This window comes from Nannospalax galili, unplaced genomic scaffold (assembly GCF_000622305.1).
Source record: "Nannospalax galili isolate Female #2095 unplaced genomic scaffold, S.galili_v1.0 scaffold1774, whole genome shotgun sequence".
Classification (NCBI taxonomy): domain Eukaryota; kingdom Metazoa; phylum Chordata; class Mammalia; order Rodentia; family Spalacidae; genus Nannospalax; species Nannospalax galili.
This window is the reverse complement of record NW_008334864.1, coordinates 520,561-534,900: the sequence shown is the minus strand read 5'-3', so window position 1 is coordinate 534,900 and position 14,340 is coordinate 520,561. Positions and strand designations below refer to the sequence as shown.

General features: G+C 51.0%; 1 pseudogene; it reads right to left on the bottom strand.

Annotated features, from left to right (window-relative positions):
- Positions 1-13,404: 13,404 nt before the first annotated feature.
- Positions 13,405-13,523, bottom strand: LOC115069694 (annotated as a pseudogene).
- Positions 13,524-14,340: the final 817 nt, after the last annotated feature.

Here is a 14,340-nt window from a genome sequence, read left to right as displayed (position 1 = left end):
AATGGTGGGACATTAAGATTGGGAAAGGAAAACGTAGGAAAGGGAAGGAAAATGATGAGACAGAAAGGATGGGAAAGGAAAAAGGAGGGAAGGGGAGGGAATGGAAGGGAAATGGTGAGACCTTAATGTCTCATCCTTAATGATGAGAGAGAAAAGGGAGGAAAGGGGGGAAAGGATGAAATACAGTGCGGCATTAAGGATGGGAAAAGAAAAAGGAGGGAAGGAAAGGGAAGGAAAATGGTGAGACAAAAAGGATGGGAAAGGGAAAAGGAGGGAAGGAAGGTAAATAGTGGGACAAAACAGATGGGAAATGGAAACAAGGAAAGGGGAGGGAATGGAAGGGAAATGGTAGGACCTTAATGTCTCATCCCTAAAAATGGGAGAGGAAAGGGATGGAAGGGAGGGAAGGGATGGGATACAGTGGGACATTAAGGATGGGAAAGGAAAAGGGAGTGAAAGGAAGGAAAAGGAAGGCAAATGGTGGGTCATTAATGATTGAAAAGGGGAACGGGAGGGGAGGGAAAGGAAGTGGTGGGAAATTAAGGGTGGGAATGTAAAAAGAAGGGAGGGGAAGGAAGGGAAGGGAAATGGTGGGACATTCATGATGGCAAAGGGAGGGAAGGGGAGATAAGGGAAAGGAAATGGTGGGGCATAAAGGGTGGGAATGGAAAATGGAGAGAAGTGGAGGAAAGGGAAAGGAAATGGTGGGACATTAAGGGTGGGAATGGAGAAAGGAGGAAAGGAAAGGGAAAGGAAGGGAAATGGTGGGTCATTAATGTTGGAAAGGTGTTTTAGTTTGTTCTTCATCGCTGTGACAATATATTCTGACCAATACAAACTTGGGGAGGAAAGAGTTTATTCAGCTTACACCTCCCAGGTCACAGTTCATCAGGGAGCCCAAGGTAGGAACTAAGGGCAGGAACCTGGAGGCAGGAGCTGGAACACAGGCCATGGAGGAACGCTGCTTACTGACTTGCTCCCCTGGCCCCTGCTCAGCCTGCTTTCTTATGCAACACAGGCCCACCTGCCCAGGGGTGGCACCATCCAGAGTGGGCTGGGCCCTCCCACATCACTCATCAAGAAGATGCCCCTAAGACATGGCCACAGGCCAGTCCAATAGAGGCAATTTCCCGATTGAGCTTCCCTCAACCCAGGTGTGTCGTCGACACTAAAGCTATCCAGCAAAGAAGGGGAGGGGAGGGAAAGGAAGTGGTGGGGCATTAAGGGTGGGAAGGGGAAGAGAAATGATAGGTCATTAATGATGGGGAAGGTAAGGAAGGAGGAGAGGAGGGAAAGGAAATAGTGGGACATTAAGAGTGGGAATATAAAAGGGAAGGAAAGGGAGGGTAGGGAAGGGAATTGGTGGGAGATTAAGGCTGGGAATGGAAAAGGGAGGGAAGGGAAGTGAAATGGTGGGTTATTACTGATGGGAAAGGAAAAGGGAGGCGAGGGGTATGGAGGGAAGGGGAGTGAAGGGAACGGGAAGGAAATGGAAATTAATGATGGGAAAGGAAAAGGGAGGGGAGGGAAGAGAAGGATAGAGAAGGGAAAGGAAGGAAAAAGGTGTGTCATTAAAGATGGGAAAGGGAGGGGAGTGGAGGGGAGGGAAATGGCAGGACATTAAAGGTGGGATGGAAAAGTGAGGGAAGGAGAGGGGAGGGAAGGAAAACAGTGGGAAATTAAGCATGGGAATGGAAAAGGGAGGGGAAGGAAGAGAATGGTAGGAAAATGATGGGAAATTAGAGATGAGGGGAAAAGGGAGGGAAATGGGGCAAAATAGGAATGGAAAGGAACAGTGAGGGAAGGTTGAAGGGAAACGAAGTCAAGGAAAAGGATGCAAAAATGCTGAAGGGAAAGGAAAACTGAGGCATGGGAAATGGTGTGAAATCAAGGATGGGAAAGAAAAATACTGGGAAGGAAGATAAATTGTGGGATATTAAGAATGGGAGAGAAAAAAGAGGGAAGAGAAATGGTGGGACATTAAGTATGGGAAAGGAAAAGGGAGGGAAAGTAAATGAAGGAAAATGGTGAGACAAAAAAGATGAGAAAGGAAAAAAGGAGGGAAGGAAAGGAAGGTAAATGGTGGGATATTAAGGGTGGGAATGACAAGAGAAGGAAGGGGAGAGAATGGGCGTGAAATGGTGGGACCTTAATGTCCCATCCTTAATGGTGGGAAAGGAATTGAGGGAAGGGGCAGGAAGGGATGGAATATGGTGGGATATGAAGGATTGGAAAGGAAAAGGGAGGGAAAGGGAAATGGTTGGTCATTGTTGATGGGAAAGGGGCAGAAGGGGGCGGGAAGGAAAGGAAATTGTGGGACATTAAGGGTGGGAATGAAAAGGAAAGGAGGGGGAGGGAAGGAAAATGGTGCCACATTAAGGTTGGAAATGGAAAAGGCAGGAAAAGGAAGGGAAAGGAAAGAAAATAGTGGGTCATTAATGATGGCAAAGGGAGGGACGGAGAGGGGAGGGAAAGGAAATGGTAGGACTTTAAGGGTGGGACTGGAAAAGGGAGAGAAAGGGAGGTAAGGGAAGAAAAATGGTGGGACATTAAGGAAAAGAGAGGGAAGGGAAGGTTAAGGAAGGGAAATTGTGGGTCATTAATGTAGGGAAAGGGAGGGAAAGGAAATAGTGGGACATTAAGACTGGGAAAGGAAAAAGGAGGGAAGGAAGGGAAGGTAAAAGGTGGGGAAAAAGGGTGGGAAACAAAAAGGGAGGGAAGGGGAGGGAAGGGAAGGGAAATGGTGGGACCTTAATGTCCCATTCTTAATGATGAGAGAGAAAAGAGAGGGAAGGGGAGGGAAGGGACGGAATGTGGTGGGACATTAGGGATGGGGAAAGACAAGGAAGGGAAGGGAAGGGAAGGAAAATGGTCAAACAAGATTGGAAAGGAAAAAAGATGGAAGGAAGGGAAGGTAAATGATGGGACAAAAAGGATGGGAAACGTTAAGGAGGAAAGGGGAGGGAATGGAAAGGAAATGGTGGGACCTTAAAGTTCCATTCTTAATGATGGGAGACAAAAAGGATGGAAAGGGAGGGAAGGGATGGAATATGGTGGAACATTAAGGATGGGAAAGGGAAAGGGAGAGAAGGGAAGGGAAAGGAGGGGAAATAGTGTGCCATTAATGATGGGAAAGGGAGGGAAGGGGGAGGGGAGTGAAAGGAAATGGTGGGACATTAAGGGTGGGAATGAAAAGGGAAGGAAGGGAGAGAATGGAATTGAAATGGTGGGACCATAATGTCCCATCCATAATGATGGGAGAGGAAAGGGAGGGAAGTGGCAGGAAGAGATGGATTATGGTTAGAAAATAAGGATGGGAAAGGAAAAGGAAGGGAAAAGAAGGGAAATGGTGGTCATTATTAATGGGAAAGGGAGGGAACAGGAGTGGAGGGATAGGAAATCTGTGGACATTAAGGGTGGGAATGGAAAAGGGAGGGAAGGGGAGGGAAAGAAAGGGAAATGGTGAGTCAATATTGATGCGAAAGGAATGGAAGGGGGAGGGAAGGCAAGGGAAATGGTGGGTCATTAAGGGTGGGAATGTAAAAGGGAAGGAAGGGAAGGGTCAGAAAGGGAAATGGTGGGACATTAAAGTGGGAATGGAAAAGGGAGGGAAGTGAAAGTGAAGGAAGGGAAATGGTGTGTCATTAATGATGGGAAAGGGAGGGAAGGGCAGGGGAGGGAAAGCAATGTTGGGACAGTAAGGGTGTGAATGTAAAAGGAAGGGAAGTGGAGGGAAGGTAAGCAAAATGGTGGGTCATTAAGGGTGGGAATGGAAAAAGAAGGGAGTTAAGGGAAAAAGGAAATAAGGGAAATAGGTCATTAATGAATGGGAAATGGAGGGAAGGGGAAGGGAGGGAAAGGAAATGGTGGCATATTAAGGGTGGGAATGGAAAAGGGAGAGAAGTGGAGGGTCGGGAAGGGAAATGTTGGGACATTAGGGTGGGAATGGAAAAGGGAGGGAAGGGACGAGAAAGGAAGGGAAATGGTGGGTCATTAATGTTGGGAAAGTGTTGGGTGCCAGCTGTCACAGTTCAAGCCTGGTGGGCTTGGGGACCCTGAAGGATAGAAATCAAGACACAGGGGATGCAGAGGTTTATGAGCCAATGCCTCTTTATTGTGAATCAAACAGAGCTTATATAGGAATCAGATCTGGAGTAACCAAGGAGTAACCAAGGGATACATCACCAGCAGAAAGTAACCAGGAAATAACCAAGAATACTGGAAGGGAAATGGTGGGACATTAAGGATGGGAAATGAAAAGGGAGGGAAGGGGAGGGAATGGAAGGGAAAAGGTGGTATCTAAATGTATATAGTATCTAAGATATAATGTGCACTGCTTATGATTACTCTTAGCAACTACTAGAATTCATGATTTTATATAGAAACCAAGCTATTAGTGCTGAGAGACTCCAGTGCCCATAAACTGTAACAAAACTCTTTAGTTATGTTTCCAGGATAGCCAATTAATCAGGGAAGCATAGCCTGTTAACTCAAACTGCAGAAGCAAAGAGCAGAGAGGCTCTTAAAGTGGCAGTTTTCTTTTCTTCAATGCTTAAGTCAAGGCAAGCTGCAGTGGCTGTGCCTACAATAAAAGCTCCCAACAGGAAAGGGAGGGAAGTGCAGGGTCGGGAAAGGAAATGGTGGGATATTAAGGGTGGGTAGGGGAAGGAAGGGAAATGATGGGCCATTACTGATAGGAAAGGGAGGGAAGGGGAGGGTAGGGAAGGGAAATGGTGGGACATTAAGGGTGGGATTGGAAAAGGGAGGGAAGGGAAGGGAAAGGAAGGGAAATGGTGGGTCAATAATGTTGGAAAAGGGAGGGATTAATGTTGGAAAAGGGAGGGAAGTGGAGGGGAGGGAAAGGAAATGGTGGGAGAGTGTGGGAAGGGGAAGGAAGGGAAAATATGGGTCATTAATGATACGAAAGGGAGGGAAGGGGGAAGGTAGGTGTGATGGCTAATCCTGGGTGTCAACTTGATTGGATCTGGGATTAACTGAAATGAAAGAAATCTTCTTGATTGGATCATCTAAAGCAGGAAGACACACCCTAAATGTGGGCGTTCCCTTCTGATGGCAGCCAGTATAAAAGACCAAGGCAGAGGAGAACGCCAGGCTTCTTGCTGCTTGCCTTCTCTCTCACTGGTGAGTTCGTCTTGCTGCTGTAGACTGAAGACTAGTTGATCTTTTGGCATTTGTCAGACCTTCAGCGCCAGATTGGGCCTACTGAGACATACAGCCTTGTGGACTGAGCAACTACGGATTCTCAGCCTCTCCAGTGTGGTGCAGCCATTGTTGGACTACTCGGACTCCATCCCATGAGCTAAGTTGATAAATCTCTCTTTCTCTCTCTCTCTTTCTCTCTCTCTCTCTCTATATATATATATATATGTATATATATATATTCATTCTATATATATATTCATTCTATATATATTCAATATATATATTCATTCTACCGGTTCTGTTTTAGAGAACCCTGATTAATACAGTAGGGAAAGGAATTTGTGGGACATTAAGGGCGTGGATGGAAAAGGAAGGGAAGGAAAGGGAAAGGAAGTGAAATGGTGGGTCATTAATGGTGGGAAAGGAAAACGGAGGCAAGAAGATTGGAAAGAATGGTAGTGGAGGGAACAGAAGGGAAATGGTGGAATACTGAGGATAGGAAAGGAAAAGGGAGGGGAGGGTAGAGAAGGAAAAGGAATGGAAAGGAAGGAAAATGGTAGGTCATTAAAGATGGGAAAGGGAGGAAAGGTGAGGGGAAGGAAAGGAAATGGTGGGACATTAAGTGTGGGAAATGAAAAGGGCAGGGAAGTAATTGAAGGAAATAGGGCACATTATGGATAGGAAATGAAAATGCAGGGAAGAGAAGAGAAGGAAAGGGGAAGGGAAAGGAAAGGAAATGGTGGGTCATTAAAGATTGGAAAGGGAGAGGAGGTGAGGGAAGGGAAAGGAATTAGTGAGACATTAAGGGTGGGAAGGAGAGGGAAGGGAAATGAAGGGTCATTAATGATGAGAAAGAGAGGGAAGGGTGAGGGGAGTGAAAGGAAATGATGGGACATTAAGGGTGGGAATGTAAAAGGGAAGGAAGGGGAGGGATGGGAAGTGAAATGGTGTGATATTAAAGATGGGAACGAAAAGGGAGGGAACGGGAGAGAATAGAGGTGAAATGGTCTGACACTAATGTCCCATCCTTAAGGATGGGAGAGGAAAGGGAGGGAAGGAGGAGATGGAATATGTTGGGACATTAGGGATGGGAAAGGAACAGAAATGGTGGTCATTATTGATGGGAAAGGGAGGGAAGAGGAGGGGAGGGAAAGGAAATAGTGGGACATTAAGGGTGGGAATGGAAAAGGGAGGGAAGTGAAGGGAAAGGAAGTGAAATGGTATCATTAATGATGGGAAAGGGAGGGCAGGGCAGGGCGGAATGGAAATGGTGGGACATTAAGCGTATGAATGTAAAAGGAAGGGAAGGGGAAGTAAGGGAAATAGTGGAACCTTAGTGTCCCATCCTTAATGATGGGAGAGAAAGGATGGAAGGGGAGGGAAGGGATGGAGGATGGTGGGACATTAAGGATGGGAAAGGAAAGGGGTCAGAAGAGAAGGGAAGGGAAAGAAAGGGAAATGGTGGATGATTGTTTATGGGAAAGGGAGGGAAAGAGAGGTGAAGGAAAGGAAATGGTGGGATGTCAAGGGTAGGAATGTAAAAGGGAGAGAAGAAGAGGGAAGGGAAGGGAAATGATGGAACATTAAGGCTGGGAAAGGAAAAGGGAGGGAAGGGAAAGGAAGCAAATGGTGGGTCATGAATGATGGAAATGGGAGGGAAGGGGAGGGGAAGGAAAGGAAATTGTGTGACATTAGTCATGGGAAAGGAAAAAGGGGGGAAGGGAGGGAAGGTAAATGGTGGGACATCAAGCATGGAAACAAAAATGGAGTGAAGGGGAGGGAATGGACGGAAATGGTGGGACCTTAATGTCCCATCCTTAATGATGAAAGAGAAAATGGAGGGAAGGGGAGGGAAGGGATGGAATATGGTGCAACATTAAGAATGGGAAAGGGAAAGGGAGGGAATGGGAGAAAGTGGAAAGGAAATGGTTGGACCTTAATATCCCATCCTTAATGATGGGAGAGAAAAGGGAGGGAATGGATGGAAAATGGTGAAACATTAAGGATGGGAAAGGTAATGGGAGGGAAAGGAAGGGAAAGGAAGAGAAATGGTGGATCATTAATGGTGGGAAAGGGAAGGAAGGGGAGGGGAGGGAAAGGAAATGATGGGACATTTAGGATGGAAATGAAAAGGGAGGGAAGAAAAGGGAAAGGAAGGGAAATGATTGTTCATTAATGATGGGAAAGGGAGGGGAAGGGAGGGAAAGGAAATGGTGGGAATTAAGGGTGGGAATGGAAAACGGAGAGAGGAGAGGGAAGGGATGGGAAATGGTGGCACGTAATGGGTGGGAAATGAAAAGGGATGGAAGGGAAGGGAAATGGTGGATCACTAATGATGTAGAAGGGAGGGAAGGGCAAGGGAGGGAAAGGAACTGGTGGGACATTAAGGATGGGAATGGAAAAAGGAGGGAAAATGAGGTGAGGTAAGGATAAAGGTACGAAATTAATTATGGGGAAAGATAAATAAGGAAGGGAATTGGGTTAAATTAAGGATGACAAAGGAAAACTGAGGGAAGGGGGAAGAAGGGAGGAATTTAAGGGGAAATAATTGAAAGGAAGGCAAGGGAACTGGTGATAAAATAAGGACAGGAAAGTAAAAATGAGAGGGAAGGGGAGGGAAACGTTGGGAATTTAAGGAGGCTAAAGGAAACATGATGGAATGGAGGCAAAGGGAAATGGTGGGGAATGGAATGAAAGGGAAAGGGAAGGAGAGGGAGCAAAAATGATGGGAAATTAAGGATGGGAAAAGAAAAATGAGGGAAGGGGAGGCGAGAGAAATGGGAAGACATTAATGGTTGGATGGAAAAGTGATGGAAGGAGAGGGGGCTAAAGGGAAGTGGTGGGAAATTAAGCATGGGAAAGGAAAAGGGAAGGGAAGGAAGGGAAGGGTAGGAAAATGGTGGGAAATTAAGGATGAGGGGAAAAGTGAGAGAAATGAGGGAAATGGGGTAAATAGGAATGGGAAAGGAAAAGTAAATGAAGGTTGAAGTGAAAAGAAGGCAAGGACAAGAATGTGAAAATACTAAAGGGAAAGGAAACATGAAGCAAGGGAAATGGTGTGAAATCAAGGATGGGAAAGAAAAGAGTGGGAAGGGAAGAAAAATAGTGGGATATTAAGGATGTGAAAGGAAAAAAAGAGGAAAAAGGAGGGAAGAGAAAAGGTACACTCAGGATGGGAAAGGAAAAGGGAGGGAAGGGAAGGAAAGGAAAATGGTGAGACAAAAAGAATGGGAAAGGGAAAGGAAGGGCAGTGGTGGGTCATTAATGATGGAAAAGGAAAAGAGAAGGAAGGGGAGTGGAGGGAAAGGTGGGACATTAAGGATGGGAAAGGAAAAGTGAGGGAAGGTTGAAGGGAAAAGAAGGCAAGGAAAAGGATGTGAAAATACTAAATGGAAGGGGGAAATGAGGCAAGGTAAATGGTGTGAAATCAAGGATGAAAAAGAAGAAGACTGGGAAGGGAAGAAAAACAGCAGTATATTAAGGATGGGAGAGGAAAAGAAGGAAAGGGAAAACGTGGGACATTAAAGATGGGAAAGGAAAAGGGGAAAGGAAAGGAAGGAAAATGGCGAGCTAGAAAGGATGGGAAGGGAAAAAGAAGGGAAGGAGGTCATTTCTGATCCCTAGGATGAGGAGAGGCTGGGGGTGAGGGCACATCTGGGGAAGTGAACAGGATTGGGGTTTTGAATGGGCCTGGGAGGATGGTGGTGGTCTGGCCAGAGGATGAAAGTGGGGTGGAGACCAAGAGAGCATTAGGTAATAGCAAGAAGACCCTCTGCCCCTCTCCCTCCCCCACACCTCACTCTGCAGGGCAGACTAGCCATGTTCTACAGTCAAAATGGGTTCAGGTGCCCTGGGCCCGCACTCCTGCCCCAGTCACACAGTTTAGGGGCCCAGGAGAAAGATGGCAACAGGGCATGGCCCAGAGGCAGAGGAGGGAACTAAGGGGGGAGTGGGTGGGTGGGAGGACCAGGAGGTGGCTGGTTGGATTCTTGGACTGGACCCTGCTGGACCAGGGCCAGGGGGAACCAGGGAGAGAGGGGATTAGGGTGGTCCTGTGCATCCCAGGAGCCTGGAGAGTGTGTCCTTGGAGAGTGTGTCCCACCGGGCAGGCCAGGCGGAGGAGGCCCTTCCTCCCAAGAGCACCCCAGGGTGGCAGGTCCTGGGTGGGTGGAGGTCTGGGAGACAGGGCAGGCGGGATGGACGGAAGAGCAAAAGGGGCAGTTAGGCAGGCAGGCAGGCAGGCATTGTGATCATGGTTTAGGAGATTGGCCCTGTAAGCTGCCCCGCTCCTGGTTGCAGTAGGCCATGGGGACCCTTGCTTAAGGTGGCGGGTCTCCCCATGCTGCCCAGACCCCTTTCGGGAGTGCACCCTCAATCTGTTGGCCTGGAGGACACTGGCGCCCCCAGCTCTTAAGCTGGGGAGTGCTGGTGCCCAGTGCAGAGGAGGGGAGAGGGTGAGGGTGAGGGTGAGTGGATCTTGATCAGCAGCAGTCCCTAGTGTGGGTTGGGGCGATGACCATCAGCTGGGTGGGCAGGGGGCCAAAAGGGATTTTTTTTTGGGAAAGAGGGGAGGGAGGCGCAAAAGACTACAGTGCCCAGGATTCCCATGCAGTCTCCCATTCAAATACTAACCAGGCAGGACCCTGCTTAACTTCCAAAATCAGATGAGATCCTGCACAATTCAGTGAGTGATGCCAAGGAGGGTGGGGTGGTAGCACTCCCCATCTTAACCCCAGAACAGAAACCCAGACCCCAACCCAGATCCTGGGGCAATGCCAGCAGGACAAGAGGGAAGATAGTATCCCTTCTCTTATGCAGGTTCCAGTGTGCCGTTCTCCTTCCTCCTGCACCGTTCCGTTCTCGTCAGCATGGGTCTAAGTGAGAGATGGGCTGCTTGAGGGTGAGCTGGGTCTGAAGGGCAGGACAGGATAGATGCTGAGATGGGAGGACCAAAGAGAACCAGGGACAGGATGGAGGGCTCCGCCCAGCCCTACCCAGGAGTCCTTGTGGATTTAGGGGGAGTAAGAGGATCGATGTCCTGGGAAGAGGAGAAGGAGGTCTCCTTGGAGGGTGAGGGATGCCCAGGAGGATGGGGCATGTCCTGGATAGCTTTAGTGTCAACTTGACACACCTGGATTGAGGGAGCCTCAACTAGGGAATTGCCTCCATTGAACTGGCCTGTGGCCATGTCTCTGGGACATCTTGATTGAGTGAGGTGGGAGGGCCCAGCCCAGTGTGGACTGGGCTGGACTGGGCTGGACCGCCCAGGCCGTGCCACCACACTGGACATCCAGGAGAGGGGGTGGGGTTCCCCGGCCTGACAGACTCCAGGGGCCAACAGGCCCTGGGTAGAGGCACTGGCCAGCGGTACAGCAGCAGGGTGGTGTAGCCCAGCCAGGCGCTGGCTGGCTTCCTTGGGCCAGAAGCTCTTGGGGAAACTCTGAGAAGTAACCTGCAGTGACTAGCAGGCCTCCCTAAAGGCTCTGGAAGCCAACTCTCCAGGGTCAGAGAAATCAACCCAGAAATCCTCCCAGGCCTAACCCATCCTTCCCCTTCTGCTCCACAAACAAACAGCTACAAGTGGGACCCTCTGCCAGATTAGTAGGATGAATGGGCATTGGCTCTCACACCTCAGGGTGCCTGCAGGGGAGGGGCTCTCCGTTTCTGGACCCCAACTCACCCATCTGAGTGGGGCCTGTTGCCCTTGGGCCCCTCCAGACCTGCCTGGCACTCATGGCCCATGATTTGTGGAGCAGATGGATGGGTTTAGACAGGGACGGGGGGAGGGGGGGAAGATAAAATACCAGTTCTGTATCACTTCCTCTGGCCTGGGAGGAGAGCCCCCCCACCCCGTGGCAGGGGAGTTAGCTGGTGGCCAGTGACCCATGACAAGGTGGCTTTCTTCAAGGGACAGGCCCAGAGAGGAGACACTGTCATCTCTCTGGGCTGCCAGTCAGGGTCTGCGTCGGGTTTTGGGTCTCTGTTGTGGGGCAGGGGGTAGGGGTGGGGGTCCGGGTTGGCTGCCCTTTTCCAGTTTGTTTCTCTATTGCTGTGACAAAATACTCTGACCAATACCAACTTGGGGAAGAAAGAGTTTTGGGAAGGAACATGCAGGAAGGAGCCAGAGCACAGACTATGGGGGAACGCTGGTTACTGGCTTGCTCCTCTGGCCCTCGTCCAACCTGCTTTCTTAAACAAGGTAGGCCCACTTGCCTGGGGTGGCACTACCCACAGTGGACTGGGCCCTCCCACATCACGCAATCAAGAAGATGTCTCAGAGACATGGGCACAGGCCAGTCAAATGGAGGCAGTTCCCCAATTGAGGCTCCCTCAACCCAGGTGCATCAAGTAGACACTAAAGCTATCCAGCACAAGCCCCATCTTTCTGGGCATCGCTCACCCTCCAAGGAGAATGCCTTCTCCTCTCCCCAGGCCACATGCCCTTCCTCCCCTTGAATCCACAAGGACTCCTGGGTAGGCCTGAGTGGAGCCTCCAACCTGTCCCCAGTTCTCTCTTTGGTCCTCCCATCTCAGTATCTATCCGGCCTGCCCATCCGACCCAGCTCATCCTCACTTAGCTTTGCACCACAGAAAACTGAAGGGCCCAGGAGGAAGGAGAAAGGCACACTTGCACCTGCCTGATAGGTGCCACTGGGTAAGGGATCCCAGCTCCGAGTTTGTGGGCAGTTGGAGCCTTGGGACCTAGTACCAGAGTCACCCTGGGAGGGCTGGCTGTGTTTGCACCCCCAACAGCCCCCCTACCCCACCACACCATACGCCCACCACCTCCCCACCCACTCCAGAGCCAGTCCCTGCCCTGCTCTGTGCCTGAGCCCATCATGACTTCGTTCTTCCTTGTCTGTCGCTCACTGGCAGGTAAGACCTTCCACTTCACAGATCATGCCAGGCTGGGGGCACCCCGAAGCTCAGAATGCCATCACCTGGCACCAGGAACAAACCACGGAGGCTTCTCCAGCTTGCCCTGTAGCAGCTGGCTGGCGGGACTTTTCCACTGATGCATTCCCAGAGCTCCCTGGCCAGGGACATTCTTTTCTTGGGGAAGCAGGAGAACCTCAACACTCCAGTTCCACCTAGGACAGTGTGCTGCTGTGGAGGCAAGGGAGGTGGTGGAGAGGCAATGCGCAGGCTTCCACTGGCGTTGTCTGCCCCTGGGCCCCTGCCATTTGGGCTCAGGAAGAAATCATCCTTGTCCCCACCCGTTCTCCCCCCACCCCGGCCGTGAGATCCTGTCAGAGCCTGTAGGGTTTCTGACGGACAGCTCTTAGGGGGTACTGAATAGCTGTCCTCTGTGGCAGGTGGGCTCCTGGGCTTCTCCCTGTCTCCAGGACACAAGGGGACAAGAATGAGTCTTAATACCTGCTTGGGGGTGAGGGTGAACGTGGGGAACAGAGCAGGAATGGGGTTTTAAATGAGCCCAGGAGGATGGTGGTGGTCTAGGGCCATAAAATGAGTGGAGAGGGGTGGACAGGGAGCCTGGTGGTTCCAGGAAAACACCCCCCACACACACAACCTCATCCAGCTGGCAAAGTAACCAGGGTCAACCTTCGGAACCTGGACAGGTCACACAACTAAGGAGCCCAGGAGAAGAATGGAAGCAGTGCAGTGTCCAGAGGCCCACTAGCAACTAAGGGGAGAGTGGGTTGGGTTGGAAGACCAGGAAGAGGCTGATTGGTTTCTCTGAAAGGACCGAGCTGGACCCTGACCTCTGGAGACCAGGGAGAGAGGAGTCTCCCATGGTCCTGTGCATGCTGGGACTTGGGGAGAGTGTGGGTGGTGTGGACTGGGCACACCCAGCAGAAGGAGGAGAAACACAGGCTGTAGAGCAGAGAGGCAGTGAGGATACACACCCCAGGAGGCTGGCACTCAGGCAGGCAGGTATTGCTTTCGGGGGTTTTGGTGATCCTCCTCATCAGCTGCCCGCCCCATCGGGCACTCCTCCCCCAGTAGTGCCCAGCCATTCATGAAGTGCTTGCTTAAGGCAGCAGGTTTCCCAACCTGCCATGACCCCTTTCAGGACCTGCAGTCTCAGCCTGGAGGACACTAAGCTGGGGAGTGCCATTCAGCTGGGGAGTATCGGAGCCTTGTGCCAAAGAGACCAGAGGGTGAGGGTGAGCGGGACCTTGGCCAGAGGTGGTGGGTAGTGTGGGTTGGGGCGCTGACATGGCAGAGTACCCCTGGTGAGAGGTGGACAAAAGGGAAGTGGGGGGAGGGAGGCACAAAAGCCTACAGCAACCTGTATTCCCATGTGGTCTCCGATCCTAGTACTAACCAGGCCCAACCCTGCTTACCTTCCCAGATCAAAGGAGATCAGGCAAGTTCAAGGAGGTATGGCCTTAGACACCTGGTCCCTTCTCCCAGCTGCCACAAGAGCCTGTGACTGGCTGGAACACAGCCCACAGCATCTAGTGCCCAGCCCAGACAACAGAAAGCCAGGATGCTGTGCTGGTCCTTGGCCGCACCCGGCCCCACCAGCCACTTCAGCCTCAATCCAGGTGGAACCCAGGATGCCCAGTCCGTCCACCTCAGACCAGCCCAGTTCACAGGCCTCTGCAGCCAGGCCAGGAGCAAGGGCTTTGTGACAGCAGCCCAGCCTTCCGTTCTCAGGGACCTTCCTCCTCTCCCCATCCTTACCCTCCTTCTCCTCTCTCCGGGACATCCCCTTCCTCCCCATGAATCCACAAGGACTCCTGGGTAGGGCTGGGTGGAGCCCTCCATACTGTCCAGGCTCTCTGTTTGCTCCTCCCATCTCAGCATCTATCCAGGCCTCCCCTCCACCCCCACCTCACCCTCAACCTGCCTGTCCCTCCCTTAGCCTGAGGCAGGACCCAGAGAACAGAAGGGCCCAGGAGGAAGGAGAAAGGCACACCTACACCTGCCTGAGAGGTGCCACTGGGTAAGGGATCCCAACTCCCAGTATGTGGACAGTTGGAGTCTTGTGACCCAGGGCGAGAGTCACCCTGGGTGGGCTGGCTGTGTTCGAACCGTCCCCTAGCAACCCCCCTAACCATGACCTACCACACTCCACACCCATCCACCACCTCAGGGTACATCCCACGGGGTGATGGACCCCAACTCACCCACCTGAGGGAGGCCTGTTTGCAAGAAACCAATGACTTTGGGTCCCTCAGGACCAGGGTCCCACTTGTAGCTGTTTGT